The sequence below is a fragment of the Bufo bufo genome, chromosome 2 (genome assembly GCF_905171765.1).
Source record: "Bufo bufo chromosome 2, aBufBuf1.1, whole genome shotgun sequence".
Taxonomy (NCBI): Eukaryota; Metazoa; Chordata; class Amphibia; order Anura; family Bufonidae; genus Bufo; species Bufo bufo.
Genome location: NC_053390.1, coordinates 794,574,042 through 794,590,940, shown reverse-complemented (window position 1 = coordinate 794,590,940; position 16,899 = coordinate 794,574,042).

The following is a 16,899-nucleotide window of genomic DNA, read 5'->3' as shown; positions in this document are numbered from 1 at the left end:
GAGATGGAGAATGACCATCGTTGCACAGCAGCGGAGCTAAGGTGCACCGAGGGGCTAGGGCCTGATCTTAAGTGTATTTAAGCCCTCATTTGCATATAATTTATTGACGGCACAACCAATGTGCATAACAAGGTATGCTTTTAATCAGAAGGATCAACCCTACCTGGCATTATGGCTGGTTTATTAGGGTTGATCCTGTTGATGTGCTTTAAATCCACATTTTAACTTTTTCAATAATACATTTATCTTCAGGATTTATAGATTTATGCTGCTAATGCTCAATTCTCTTATTTTCAGAATAGAATCATTTACAGGACCAAATCAGAATTGTTATATTGTATATGTGCTATGTATATATGGCTATATATGTGCTATGGCTTTTATTTAAAGAAAGAAATAAAGTTTTAAAACCAACAATTTTCAGACCACAGCTATATAAATATGCATCTGTATACACTTTTATTGTCATTACTTAAAGGGGCCGCCTCATAATAAACATTCTGTTTAATATAAGAGCGTCTCTCAAGACCCTCGGCAAACAACTAAAGGCAACATTATGACTCAGTGGTTATAGATTGATCAGGACATTGCCATTGTCCCATGATTCCTGGGTACCAAGAGGCAGACCAAAAAACTGCTATGGGGCCTATGGTGTGAGGGGCTTGGTCTATATGTACATAGGCAGAGATCTGTCAATCAAGCTGAGCAAGAAGTGGAGCCACCTAGTGGACACTTCTGCCCTTGCCCAGCCTTTTTAAAAAACACAGTGTTTCAGAGTAAGATGTGGTTCTTTGTAATGAAGGAGTCTGTCACAGTTTTATCTTCCCATGGTTGTGCCGTAGGTATAACACTGTGTGGGATTTAACATGAAACAGCCTTGCTCCATATAACTACTGTTAGAGTAGAAAATGTATGTTGTGCAGGAACTCCACCGTAAGGAAATACAATGGTAGCCGTCAAACTCAGAAACTGTTACCAGTTTTCCCTTAATCAATCATGGTGATGAAGGCTACCTCTAGGTTCTTCACCAGAGTGTGCAGTGGGGCCGGATGGAGCTGCTAGGGACCCAGGTTATATGTGTGGAGTAAGGTGGCAGAAAACTGGTGGAAGCTCCCTAGAAGCAGAACTACCAGAATGACCAGGGGTGCAAAGTGTAGTCATATAGAGAGACATATAGTGCCAAATCAGCAGTAGAGGGGTTATTCCAGAAAACAAGCTATGGTCAGGGCACCAGAAGAATCAGTAAATGCCAAATCAGCAATAGAGGGGTTATTCCAGAAAACACGCTACAGTTAGGATACTAGGAGAATCAGTAAAAGCCAAATTAGCAGTAGAGGGGTTATTCCAGAAAACAAGCTACGGTGAGGACACCAGAAGACTCGGTAAACACCAAATCAGCAGTAGAAGGGTTAATCCAGACAACAAGCCAAAGTCAGATACCAAAAATTCTAATGCATTAGAAGGGAATAGCACAAAACAAAGCCAAGATACAAATAAAATCACAGGTAACTGCAGTCTTAAATCCCCCGCCTAGCTTTGGGATTGGACGCTGAGCCAGGAACTGGATTGGCTTGGCTTCCAGCCTTACTGATGATGGTCACCATCTGGACTAGCTGGGGCTTAGCTGATCGGCATGGCAATCCACCAGGGCAACCCCCTGTGTAGCTGACAGCCTGACACCCGGAGCAGTGGCTAGCAGGGCTCAAGAGGCAGCTGCCTTGGGCCCCCCAGGAGCAACTGGGCCTGGGGAAGCTGCCCCTTGTTAAAGACGGCCCTGTGGGCACCCCTATATGGTGAACTGTCATATACTGTACAAATTGCCACATAATACAGTGTTCAATCTGCCATACTCCTTGGTGCCAAATTTGTGCCAAATAAACTTTCGGTTAGTTGCCCTAATAACAATAACAGAGTGCCGCCATCGTCATAGATAGGTAAAACAACACACCGTACAGTGGCTAAATATAGGTGTCATACAATATAAATATAGGCGTACAGCAATGAAATCACACCAATACAAAGTGACCAAATAACAGCTCTGTACTTAGTTATGCAATAACAGTGCTATAGCAAAATCCCAGAGTAAGGGGTATCTGGAGTCCTCATGGCCAAGCAATGGAATCAGCAGGGTAACCTGCAACTACAGCCATTCAGACTTTGCTGCTGTGAGGGACACTGTTAAGACACCCATCCCTCGTGGACACGTCCTGACCAGACATCCTTCAAAACCCTGTATCCCACAGTGAACATTACAGCCATTATTGCAAGAGTATTTACTGCCCACTATACATTCTACTGAGAAGGACTTTCGAAAGATGGTGTACAAAAAGGGCCAGACCTCCCATCCTTGCCCTAAATCCATACATCACTATCTGGGAGAGAATTGGACTGTGTACAGTTGGAACTGTGACTGCTATAGTTGGATGTACTACAACTCCTATTTTGCACTACAGCAAAGAGAGACTTTATTCTTCTACCTTTGGCCTGGTTTTCTGACTCCTGCAACATACACTAGCCATTAAATTCTACACGCTCTGCCTTGCACCCATGCAAACACTTAACATCATGGGGACCCCAGCTGCCATCAGGCAGGAGCCTCAGAACCAGGATGTGCCCCTAGGGAAGAAAGGGTGCACTGCCCTAGGGAGCAACAATGTGAGGAATGCCAGTGTGACTGTTACAGCCAGAGCCACTACCACTCCCATCCTCCACTCCAGCTCCTCCTGGGCTTGCTGCACTAAACAATATGTAAATAAAACGAATAAACTCACATCCTTAAGGCTGGCCTAGTGATCTATGTATATTTATGAGCTTCAAAGGAAGTAAAATGTAGTTATCAGCAGGCTTAGAGACTATAACATACGCAGAGGCAGAATATCATTACTAAACCAACACCGCCATTCCACCGGCAGTTGTATTTGTTGCCATAAATATGGATCTGAACGATTTGGGGAAATTTCATCTTTGACTGAAATTGGCAAAAGATTTAGAGTTATAGACCAAAAATCATATATGTCCTTACCTTTAACTTTGTGGTACTCACCTATGGGACCCAGACCCTATTGGTTCCCCATGTGATCTATGATCCAGCCCTATATTTAAAGCACAGGACATGCAATGAATGACTGATAGTTGGACCCACCAGAAGGAAGAAGAGCTTTCCTTTGACCCTCCTTCTGCAAACTAAGGCAACTGCATCCAGATGGAGACTTAATGAAGAGGTGGCCCTACATGTCTGCAGCTTTATATCCATTGAAGTCTCTGTTAAACGTCAAGAATGAGGATCAATGTACTCCATTCTTTCAACAGGTGACCTCCCAATACCTCTTTAGTTCTCCGTTAACAAGTATAATACCTTTTCTTAATATTCAAATTAGGGTGTCACCATTGCTCTTGTTGCACCCAAGCACCACCCCTTTCTGTGGCAAGCCCCTCTCTGGGTGGTTTGCCACTGCCTGGCCTTGTAAAGCGGACCTTGGGTGCTACGATAGCAATGGTGATGCCCTCATTGCACCAAGGGCCTAATTTGCATTTAAGATTAAGTATCGTAACTCGGGAAGGGAGCCCCAAATCAACAAAAGAAGAACAGAATTTTCCTCAGGTGAACCACAGCTATGTGTCTATGCAAACAGTTGGATAAGGGGGTCACAGGTGACAGAATCCTTGCATTTCTAGACCAAAGTAAAAAAAAAAAAGCCTAACTGTGTCTTCTCATGACTGATAATACATACAGTACATTCAGTAAAAACCTAGTATCTCAACAGGGATCTAGAGCAAGCATATGAAGGAGCTTGGGCAACAAGGCCAATGAGAGTCCTCTGCCTACGTCAACAAGTAAAGAGGATGTTTAACTAGTTCATGGACTCCTCTTCATCAACTACCTCCCCCCCTCCCCAAGCCCAGTTGATCCTGGTATTTTCTAAGATGATGCCAACATTGAACTCGCCATACCTGACCAGCATCACTTACTTGAATTTTCACTTATTTCCCATAAAACCTGGAGTAACGTACCTGGAAACACAGTGGATGATAGTCATGGTGTAGAAAGCAATGAGATTTTTCCATCTTATTGCATAACATACAACACTTTCCATCTCAACACCTTATTTCACTGAATGAAAACAACTTGTGCATTGCCTTTAAGTCTGAAGCCTAAGGTGGGAGTAGCAGGTTTCACATTTTATCCATTGCTCTAAATGTAATGCACTTACAGTTCTTAGTTTGACTCAGACCCTCTTGTGTCTCTGACTTTTCCGTTCTATGGTCCTTCGCACACTGTTATTAGATCCAATGATTCATCTTACTTAAGAGAAGCCCCTGGGTGAGCCCTGTCTCCAGACTATTTCTCTTTCAGCAAAGATCCTAATAGGTGTCTCCCCTGATATGATTTTATTTATTTTATGTTTTGTATTTGGTCCTAATGATTTTAAGGACCGTTGTGGATAAAACATGGAACTATTTGATTTGGATATGAGATTCTTTAGCATGGAATTATACCTGAACCACACCATGAGAACTTCCTAATAACTATGTGTAGAGTATAGGTTCACCAGAAATGCAGATGTCCACCTTTATGAAGTACAGACCAATCATAAGAAGATTCCAAATCCAATGTAATGAAAAAGACGAGGATGAGGGTGGATAATGATACTACTACAACACGGAAGTGATTTAGTAAATTACTGGACTGAAGAACCAAGGCACAAGAACAACTGGAGACAAGAGATTGACACTCTAATTTACTGGAAATCATTTTAGGACTTTGACACTGTGTGGTCATACAGATTAGATAAATGTCAGCTGAACCCATTAATGTGTATGGGGGTCTCCCAAATGTCCCCTGATGTTGGGAGGGATTGGCATATTGGATTTCAGCGTTTGCCATCACCTTATTCCCTATTCCCACTGAAAAAAGAATACATACTCACTTGAGCAGAATGTGCATGCATATGAGAGTTGCGAGGTATAGCTGTTTGGCCGACCACTATCTAATGTGTATATTAGCTGTGGTTATTTACTGGGCTGTAGATCCCAATAACCTGAGTCCAAAATGCTAGATGACTACTAGACTGCAACATCACTGGACAAGGGCTCGTGCACCACACCAATGGACACCAAGGATTGTGTCTTGAAACCTCTGATCACCAGGGACTTGTGTACTAAACTACTGGACTGTGACTTTACTGGACACCAAAGAATGGGATACTATACCACTAAAAAACAGGGATTATGTCATGAAACTACTGAATACCATGGACTTGGCCCAGTGGTGAACTGGCAATAGACTCTACAGGGAAATTAGCATGTGGGCAGATGTCATGGGAGCTGCCCAAGCCCTCCTCATAGCCACCTGTTAGGAGCATTAGGTACTTGTGCACCTGGCTAATGGCCACAGGTGTCCTCCTGCATTCAACTGTATTGCTGTCCTCAGGATGGTAATACAGTTGAATACTGCGGCGGGGACATCAGTATTTTAAGCTGCACTGTGGTATTTCGTTTTGCTGGGCGGGTATTTTGTGCAACACTACGAAACTGCTAGCCTCATCTACTTCTGTTGTCCCTGTCTATTTTTGTTGGTCCTGCCTTCTGTCAATTTGGATCTACCTTCATCATAGGACCACATTAAGGTTTTTTTTAGGGACACTTTAAATTCCAAGTCCACCCCTGACTCGGACACTAATCAACTGGACTGTGGCATCACTGGACACCATATAATGGTTCACTAAACCTAAGGGATTGTTTCATAAAACTGCTGCCTAATCTATCACATTATCCAAATCAAAAATTCCCAGCTGCCTTGCTTGCTTGAATCTTATATCTTTATTATCAAAAAAGTAGTCCTCTAACGGGACTCGTTTCGGCACATATAGCCTTCCTCAGCCAACTAGTAATCTATCAGATAAAGCCTTATTCAGACGTCAGTGTTTTGGTCAGTGATTTCCATCAGTGATTGTGAGCCAACAGGAGTGGAGCCTCCACAGACATAAGCTATAAAAGAAAAGATCTGCACCTGTTCTGTATTTTGAGCAGCACCTGGTTTTGGCTCAAAATCACTGCTGGTCATCAGGAACTGTTAAACTAATCTACTGGAACCTGGCACCATTGAACAGAGACTGGAGAACAAGGACTAGATCAATGGACATCAAGCTGACATCAGATAACCTGCCATTGGAAGCAGGTCATTCATGGCCATTTCCAAATTTCACAGGTTACAGCACTATTTTATGGTATTCCTGAGGTTGTCAGATATCTGATGGTGTCAGGACTTACCCAGCCATTCTATTATTAAAAATTTCCCTCTCTGTGGTAAAATGTGTCTTCTCTTTATTGAACATGATTCATTTTGAGAATTTTGTGCTTAAGGGTAAACCCTGTCATGTCTTCTCTAGTTGTGGCTCAGATGAGTGGGCCATCAACTGTATATCAACAGGAAAACTCAGACAAGACTTTCAAAAAAGTCAAATAAAAAAAACATAGCAGAACCTGGGCTGTCCTAAACCTGCTTTTAGGTAAGTGGACATACTGGACAAAACTGGTCAGTATCAGTAAAGTATTTACTTTATGGTATAATTGTTTTATGGTTTTTTTCCCCATGTTTTAGAAGTGACCATTATATTTGAATTTATTTTTCAACAACTCATTTTATTTTTGATGGTTTTTAAAAAAAAATATAAATAAAAAGATTTTCTTAATTAACATGGCCCAAATTCTGTGTCATCCTCAAACCCGAAGTTTCTTCTAGAGCTACTTGGTTTCTTGAACTCTTTAATCCTACACAAAAATTAACAAAAAAGACAATATAAAAGCCTCGTTCCAGCTTCTGTGAATTCGCAGAACACCTGCAGCCCGGGGTACTGTGATGTGGTGAAGGCTGTGCATATCGGGTATCATGTGCTGCTTGGTGGTCTGGGAGTTAGGGGGGCTGCAGATGGTGACATGAAAAGTTTTTGGAACCTGTAAAGAGCTAACTCTTACATTATTGAATTTTTGTGCGCTTTTGTGTAGAATTTCAACATATTGTATGTCTCATTTGTAATTTTTACAACCTATTACATTAATCTCTATGGGATAGAGCTATTTTTTTTTTATTTCAGGACTATACTTATTTTTTTCATCACCTTATCCCTAAATGTTTTAATATTTTTATTAAATTAGCAAAATTATATCCTGTTGTTTTTTTTTTTCTATAAATGCTGCTTTGGAGGCCAAATATCTATTAGCATTTAAGTTGACCTGTAAACTGAGGCTGCTGGTGCCTAATGCAAATCTTCAACTCCCTATTCCCAACCACCATGTACTAGTAAAAATACAAGAATCTTCTTAGGTGGTAAAGGGGTTTTGGGGCCCCCTCAGACACCAGGGCCAGATGTGACTTCTATATCCATAACCCCTATAGATACACCTTTGCATTTAAGATGTTATTTTGAAGGAACCTGGGGGGAAAAAATAATTCACTGCCTTATTTTATTTTTTTATTGGGTGTTTTTTAATTTTTTTAGAAGTTTGTTTTATTTTTGTGTATGTATGTGTATATATATATATATATATATATATATATATATATATATATATCATAGGACATGTTGCTACAATTATAGGACGACCAGATATGTGAAATGTATTTTATTTTATCTAAATATTAAATATTGTATTCATTATTTTATTATATTTTAAAAATAGGTTTTGATTATTTTTTATTGTATTTTTTGTGAAAAATCCTTTATTTAATGAAATCTTTTTAACCTACAAATACCTTAAAAGGAATTTTCCCACAAAGATAATGATGATGAACAAAGACGATTACTTATCACCTGGCTGGGACCCCCTGCAACATCATTAATTTCATTTAAAAAAAAATAGTAAAGTATTGATTACTATTACATATGAGGTGTTAAAATGACACAAATTTGCCTCTAATTAAAGTTTCAACATGGCAAGACTATTTTTTGTCATACGACCAGCCCATCTTTTCTTCTTTTAGCTTTCATTTCTTAGCACACATACATTTTTTTTTTATGTTTTGGTTTACATAGCTCTACTGCACCTTGTATTTCCCGGGAAATTTGTTATTTTGATGCATTAAAATGTATATTATTTATATTGTTGGAAATATACGGTAGTTAAAAATTAGTAAAAGGAAAGCCAGACGTCTTTATCTTCTTCTTTTTTTTTTTCTTTTTTTTTTATACAATAGTTCATAGTTTAACCATTACAGACACACCCAGAGCAATATTTAAAAATGGCTGTTTTGCTTGTGGGCATGATTTTTATTTATTTGCTTATTTTTTATTTTAATATTATTAATATTATTATTTTGCATGTCTGTGTGCATGAGCACCAAAGTGATAGCTAAACCGATTCCCCAGTACAAGGATCCCCTCTAAACAGCTCTTCATGTCCCAGCTTCTCGTTGTCCCTTGAACATGACATTACAACAATGAAATATTGGAGTTCACAACCGTCATATCTCAATTTTCAAGAATTTCAATGCAGTTACTCTTTCAAACATTTTTTTGTCAAAATCTTTTTATTTCATCACCACAAATGCATATTAAAATTTCATTTGCAGTCAGCAAATATGTTTCTGATGCTCCCGGCTCCCTGCACAGGCTGCTTTAAAGCGCTTTCAGAGATGTACAGTCTACAAGTTAACTCTGGGTCATACGAAACTTAAAGGGCTTCAGTCATCAGGAACATGGTTATTAAACTGTCTGACTTTACATATGTGCTAATTAGGGATCAGCGAATCGACTTCAGTTGAAACATCCAAAGTCAATTCTCATAAAACTTTGTTCTAATACTACACGGAGCAGGAGCTCTGTACAGTATTAGAGTGTATTGGCTCCGATGACCCAAAGTTATTGCTTAATTTGTACTGTAAAAATACATTTCCCAAACTCGGGTTCGGTTCCAATAACTTCGGCTCATCGGAGCCAATACATTCTAATACTAAATACTTTTATGCGAATTTATCATTAGGGACAGGATAGGGTCAGTTAGTGTCTGTAGCCAGGGCTGGAGTTGCTCCTATAGAAAATATGTTGCACTGCACAAGACATGAGCTTTTAAAGAGACAGTACTCTTTTTTATGTGCAGGAGCCAGCCTTTTTTCCCAAAAAAACTGTTGCAAAGCTTCTACAGTTGATATGTAAGTGTGTAATAAGCATCTTTTTCAGCATCACTGGCAGCATATATTGTGCCACAGAGGTTGTCCAATTGCAACTTCTTTTTCCCTAAAACCTGTTACAAATATTTTTACAGTTAATAATTGTAAAAATATGTTTCTTTTAGTGTTTCAGCGACAGCGTTTTTTTCAAGGGGGTTGTCCAGTTCCGCTCTTTTTCCAAAATATCTGCTGCAAATTTTCTACAGTTAATAAGTGTACAAATAAGGGTATTTTAGTGCATCACCAGCAGGATTATATTTTGGCTGCAGAGATTGTCCAATTGTGCCTTTTTCCCCAAAAGACATCTTGTTCAGAACAAGCCACTGCTTTTATAATACTACAATAAACACCAGCAGTCATCTGCCCCCAATAAGGCGCAATTCTTGGAACATTTTTAATTTTAAAAAGCATAATAAATAAGCTGCTACAGCGTGTTATCACTGTCAACCAGTCTTTTACCCATTGCTATGTATGTCCCTGCCACTCCTATATTACTAACGCTGTCATCCTGTTAAAGAGCTTGAAAGGACAAAAAAAAATTTGAAAAAAATAAACAAAAGAGAGAAAGAAATATGAGTCATACACCAATTTTAAGGGCAATTGGGGCAGTTTTGAGTTGGGTCGAATTTATTAATTCCCAAATTTAATTTTCCAACTGATTCGTCAGAATCAGACCCAAAATAAAGTACCAGAAATGCGCTCATCTTCAGTGACTGGCATTAACACATTGGAATACAGAGATCTCCATGTGGAAAAAAAGAATAAAAAAAGGAAGTATAAACCCCTTTTACGCATAAATGTATTTTAGAAATAAACCATGAAAACACATTTGGCTTAAGTTGGCTGTAATGACCTCTAGATTAAATTTAAAACTGAGTGAACATTTAAAAAAAAAGATACAACCTTTTTGTGTTTTCTTTTTTCCTCTCCAATTTCCAAGAGCGGTAACGTTTTAAATTTTCTGTTCACATAAGGGCTTATTTTTTTGTAGGACAAATTGTATTTTTAATGGCATAGCTTTAACTTACTGTATCTTGTATTGAAAAACAGAAACAAAATTCTTTGTGGGATGAAATCGAAAAAAAACCCCACAATTTCACCACAGTATTTTGTGTTTTGTGTTTTTACTGCACTGTGTGCTAAAAATGACGTGACAGCTTATTCTGTGAGTCAGTACGATTAGGGTGATACCAAACATATATTATCGATTATATTTTACCAGTTAAAAAAAAATAAAAAATTAAAGAAGAACTCCCGCCAAAAATGTTATTCTCTGACCTGCTAGAAATGTACATGATGTAATCTATAGCGAATGTCATTTTCTTACCAGTGGCTGTATTTGTGAGTTATAACCTCCCTTCTGCTTCTCATCTGTGTCATGTGACCAGCAATCAGACTCACCAACTGACACAGCATCTTATGTGTGGACAGGAAGTCAGTTTCTCTGTGTATTCCTATGGGAGCCTCAATGTCAGTCTTATAGAAATGAATAGAGAAGTAACTGACTTCCTGTCCTGTGCCAGTTGGAGATCAGAGTGTTGGTCACATGACATCACTTTCTAGCAGGTCAGAGAATAAACCTTTTGCTGGGAGTTCCATATTTTGGCAGTCATTAACTTTTTTTAAATTAAAATCCTTATAGTGCAATTATTCAATATATAGTGATCTTACCTTTTTCTGTGGCTTAGTTTCTTTAAAAACCGCACTTTTATAATATGCTAATTACCTCGCTACCAGCAAGTAGGACGGTTACTTGCTGGTAGCCGCCGCATCCTCCTTTCAAAAAAACGCCCCCTCCTCCTGTTGATTGACAGGGCCAGCGAGCGCTCTCCTCCTCCGGCTGGCCCTGTCAGCATTTCAAATCCCGCGCCTGCGCCTTACGTGTCTTCATTCGGCGCAGGCACTCTGAAAGAAGGACGCTCGCTTCCTCAGCACTTCCTCAGTGCGCCTGCGCTGATGACGTCTTCTCTTTCGGGTTTAGAGGTGACGTCATCAGCGCAGGCGCACTGAGGGAGTGCTGAGGAAGCGAGCGTCCTTCTTTCAGAGCGCCTGCGCCAAATGAAGACACGTAAGGCGCAGGCGCGGGATTTGAAATGCTGACAGGGCCAGCCGGAGGAGGAGAATGGAACCCAGGCCAAAACGGGGAGAACATGCAAACTCCATGTAGATGTTTTTCTTGGTCAGAATAACCCCCAGTCAACAGGGCTAACCACTGAGCCACCATAATGTACTCTCATATGATATCACTGGAAAATTACAGGAGGTCATGAATATCCAGCCATTGCTATGTTCATTCATTTAACAGCTCCACAGAGCTGGTGCATCAGAACTGCTTGTGTCATGGAAGATATGTATCAGACGTGGCGCACAGGAGGACCATGATGGAGTGTCACACAAAGACAGCAAGAAATATTATACTCATATTCACCGAATCAATGTAACGCTGAGATGTTAGTGTACCTGAACCGAACACTAGAGGGGTCCAGGTACTGTACATTATGCCACCCCACACTATAATCAGGGGAGTAAGGCCAGTGTGATGTTCCCTTGTGAAGGTCTCTTCATGGTATTGCCCACATGGTCTCCAGACAAATCTATCACTATTATTGCGTCCCAGACAAAAGCAGGACTCATCGCTGAATTGCACAGACCTCCATTCCAGCTTTCATTGCCATCTTATTGTGCACCATGATAACTCTTAAGAGCGGTGGCATGAAGTCAATGAAACACCTATAGCTAGACATATGGCTCATAGCTCCATGTCATGCAGATGCCTTCTGATGGTTTGTGTAGACACTGTTTGCCGCCCTAGGCTTGGAAGGTTATGTCCAATTTCACTTGCAGTACTGAATGGATCACGACGCTCCATTCTTGTTGCAACCTTGTCGCACTCTGTTCTGATTTGCTTGGAGTAGGGTTCCCGCCCCAATTATAAATGAAGAAAAAGACTCCAGCGTAATTTGGATTAACTTGATTTCTTTTTATTGTATGGTTACTGCGGCATTAAATGTTACGTTTCGGCCATGTGGCCTTCTTCAGACTGATGCCGCTGGTGATGAGGAGAGATAACAAAGTCCAGCAGTATAAATATTAAGATTATACCAAGACAGAGTATTATTGTAGAAAACAAAAAAGTCCAGCAAGGGTACCCTGTAATTACATCAGATAACTAAATTTATTAAGAAATGTAAGAAAATACACAATCAAAGAAAGTCTCACAACTGGATCCGGGGTAAGGGGCCAGTGTAAACCAGATGCAGTGGGTAAGTGGTGGGGAATAGGTCCCTAGCACTAATGCCCTAGACTGGTCCTCAGCCCAGGGACGTCTCCTGATGGTGGGGACGCCCTGTCCACGTACCTAATCTCAACCTCCTAGCTGTCCCTGGTAAGGTGAACAGTGGGGGGAGATGGGTGAAGAGTGGTACCCGTACAGATTCCCAGCACACAATTAGAAAATAGAGAAGATGTCCCCTGTATGCTGCCCTCGTGACAGTTTGCCAGGAGGTACAGGGTCCACCGAGAGGATAAAACTATACAGACAAACACACGCACACAAACATAAATCTAGCAATGTAAAAAGATGACCTACAACCCCGACGCGTTTCACCCACAGCAGTGGGATCATCAGGGGGTGATATGGGGTAGGTAGAGTTTGGACCGAACGCCCGTGACAGTAAAGATAACGGGCGCAGTCACATGATATGCGCGTAGATACATGTGTATATAAACACTTATAACGCTACAGCAGACCCAGAATAAGTAAGGAGTTGCCAATTGGCAGATAACATACGTTCAAACAGCGGCATGGATAGTAAGTTCGACCGCCTAGATGCAACCTGCAACTCTAAATAGAAAAGAGAGGCTTAAATGAGAACGTATAAGGTAAACAGAAAAATTAAACACGAAGCGCTAAAGAGATAAAATCCTTGTAAGTACCTGATAAAGGCGATGGCAAAAGGATCATGTAGGTATACTTTGTGCAAGGGTTCATGCAGGGGCATGGAGAGTGATCACCCCGGACCTACCTAGCTGTACAAAACACAATGAGCATAATGAGCCCTAAATGCATACATAACCCTAACCCGTATAACCCGAATAGGAGGATGCTGGATAGATACCTATTCAGTGCTCCAGGAAAATAATGACAAGGTTCGTAGCTCCTCAGGTATAGGGCTACCCGCCTGGAAAATGCCTATGATGCACAAAGGCCTGGAGTAAAACACAGGAACTAGGCCATGTATACTATAAATGAACCATATATATATTGGATATAGTACAATAGTACTTACATGGTGACGCCGTCGGTGTGGAAAGCTGGGTCTGAGGCAGACGTACTGTGATGCCTCGCCCATTAAATACCCTAAGATCCCATGTCCTAGGATGAAACAATTACCCCTACGGGGGAGGAGGAGAGAGAGGGAGGGAGGGACGGCTCAGGTGCAGCCGCCATAATTAGTGCGTTCCAAGGTGGAACGCACACAGGGATGCGTCCACACTGGTGATTAGCTGGACAGATATCCGGTAAGTGTGTTACAACCAGCCCAGTGTTGCTGCCGAGCGGCGTGCATGCCAGCGTGGAACGCACGCCGGAAGTGACGTACCCGTATGGCTGACAAACCGGAAATGCGGTATGTGTCATGCGGCGTGCGTTCCAGCATGGAACGCACACCGGAAGTGACACACCTATGTTACTGCCGGATCGGAAGAATGCCTCCAATAGATAGAGGAGGTGGATTAGGGTGGATAAATCAACTGAGAGGATGACAACATGATCCTCCCACCTATAAGCCATATATAGTAGCAGGGGAAGGTATCCCCATCCCTTCATGTACCCAGACCAAGGCCACATATGGGGTAAATGCTAAAGAAGATAATTATGAATGAAGTGGGCTAAACATAGAGGGACAAGGGGAAACTAGGGAATGGGCGGGGGGGAAATAATGTACCAGGAAAGATAAGAATGGAGAAATGACTACATATATACAAATCCTTAGATGCAAAATTGGGGCTACCTTGATGATAACAAGGACGCCCACTAGAGGGTGTGGAAAGTTACAAGAACACCCCAAATAGGTAAACATTCGGGTACTTAACGTGCCCAGGCTAAGTTTAAGGGAATAACTATCTTTTCTACTGAGGCCACAAGCGCTAAGGGGACAACCGCGGAAAGGGGGGGGGGGGTAATTGTTTCATCCTAGGACATGGGATCTTAGGGTATTTAATGGGCGAGGCATCACAGTACGTCTGCCTCAGACCCAGCTTTCCACACCGACGGCGTCACCATGTAAGTACTATTGTACTATATCCAATATATATATGGTTCATTTATAGTATACATGGCCTAGTTCCTGTGTTTTACTCCAGGCCTTTGTGCACCATAGGCATTTTCCAGGCGGGTAGCCCTATACCTGAGGAGCTACGAACCTTGTCATTATTTTCCTGGAGCACTGAATAGGTATCTATCCAGCATCCTCCTATTCGGGTTATACGGGTTAGGGTTATGTATGCATTTAGGGCTCATTATGCTCATTGTGTTTTGTACAGCTAGGTAGGTCCGGGGTGATCACTCTCCATGCCCCTGCATGAACCCTTGCACATAGTATACCTACATGATCCTTTTGCCATCGCCTATATCAGGTACTTACAAGGATTTTATCTCTTTAGCGCTTCGTGTTTAATTTTTCTGTTTACCTTATACGTTCTCATTTAAGCCTCTCTTTTCTATTTAGAGTTGCAGGTTGCATCTAGGCGGTCGAACTTACTATCCATGCCGCTGTTTGAACGTATGTTATCTGCCAATTGGCAACTCCTTACTTATTCTGGGTCTGCTGTAGCGTTATAAGTGTTTATATACACATGTATCTACGCGCATATCATGTGACTGCGCCCGTTATCTTTACTGTCACGGGCGTTCGGTCCAAACTCTACCTACCCCATATCACCCCCTGATGATCCCACTGCTGTGGGTGAAACGCGTCGGGGTTGTAGGTCATCTTTTTACATTGCTAGATTTATGTTTGTGTGCGTGTGTTTGTCTGTATAGTTTTATCCTCTCGGTGGACCCTGTACCTCCTGGCAAACTGTCACGAGGGCAGCATACAGGGGACATCTTCTCTATTTTCTAATTGTGTGCTGGGAATCTGTACGGGTACCACTCTTCACCCATCTCCCCCCACTGTTCACCTTACCAGGGACAGCTAGGAGGTTGAGATTAGGTACGTGGACAGGGCGTCCCCACCATCAGGAGACGTCCCTGGGCTGAGGACCAGTCTAGGGCATTAGTGCTAGGGACCTATTCCCCACCACTTACCCACTGCATCTGGTTTACACTGGCCCCTTACCCCGGATCCAGTTGTGAGACTTTCTTTGATTGTGTATTTTCTTACATTTCTTAATAAATTTAGTTATCCGATGTAATTACAGGGTACCCTTGCTGGACTTTTTTGTTTTCTACAATAATACTCTGTCTTGGTATAATCTTAATATTTATACTGCTGGACTTTGTTGATTTTGTTCTTGTTATGGCTAGTTTCCTGTCGGGAACCATTTTTACTGACGACCTGGTCAATGAAGCGAGGGACATCTTTTCGGACAGGGACGTCCCCGCGCTGGGCCAGTCAGCTTCAAGCAAACAGGTATTTAGTGATTTATATACCTATTATAAAGACAACATCAAGTCCTGGTGGGAGATTAAGTCTCTTGAAAGCTATCTCGAGCATAAAATTGTACCACGAGGACTCCGGATTCGTATACGACCTGCCGATTGAATCTCCTCACCAGGACTCTGTGTCAGATGGGATGAGATTCTGACTCAGAATTCTCTGTCTCTTATGAAACTACTCTTAGATGAAGAGAAAATATTTTTTGAAAGCTCTTCCAAGAAATTGAAGGAACATATTGACACGGCACTTAAACTGAAAGAAGATCCAGAGTTTGCTAGAAGGGAGGCGTCTTTACAATCTGCTGTAGATAGGTTCCAGGTGCTCATAAAAGAACGTAAGCACAGACAATTTGTGCGAGACCTGGGCGACTTTAGGGAGAATCGGGCATATACATCTGTACAGAGTCAGGTATCTGGATCTGAACCATCATCTTCGGACATAGATACTTCTGACACAGACTCCCATTCGAAATCACGACACGTGACCTCGTACCGTGGTCGCCCTGACTTTAGACGACAGGGCGGTCGGCGATGGTCAGGACAGAGTGGTTATCGAGGCAGGGGCAGAGGGTATCGGGGATCTGGGTATCAACACCCGGCCCCCGTCTATCAGCCTCCCCTGCCTTCAGGCTCGTTTCAAAACACCCTACCTCAACAGCCGCCATTTCCTGCTATCTCTTCTCCCTCTTCGTCCTCTTCTTCTTTTTTAGAGAAAGGGGCGATCCCCTATCAGCTTCGGGATCGCAATCGGTAGGGCAGCGGCCCACAGATGATCTTGTAGTCATCAACCTCTCTACCCGTGTCCTTCGTCCTGAGGAGATGGGGGTCCTTAGGCGGGGACTGTCGTTCGTACCCACTATGGACTTCAGCCTCTTCACCTGGACTAAGGACCTCCATCTCTTCTGTAGAAGGTTAAAATGGCATAAGTTCTATAAGAACTCTAACAGAGAGACATGCCGTAGGTTGGGCCTTGATGAGGTTGACTTTGGGGACCTGCAGGACCTTGTTGATCTCAATAGCGAACACAATAGAACCCCTGGTACAGGCCCATTCACCAAACTACGGCCCAAAA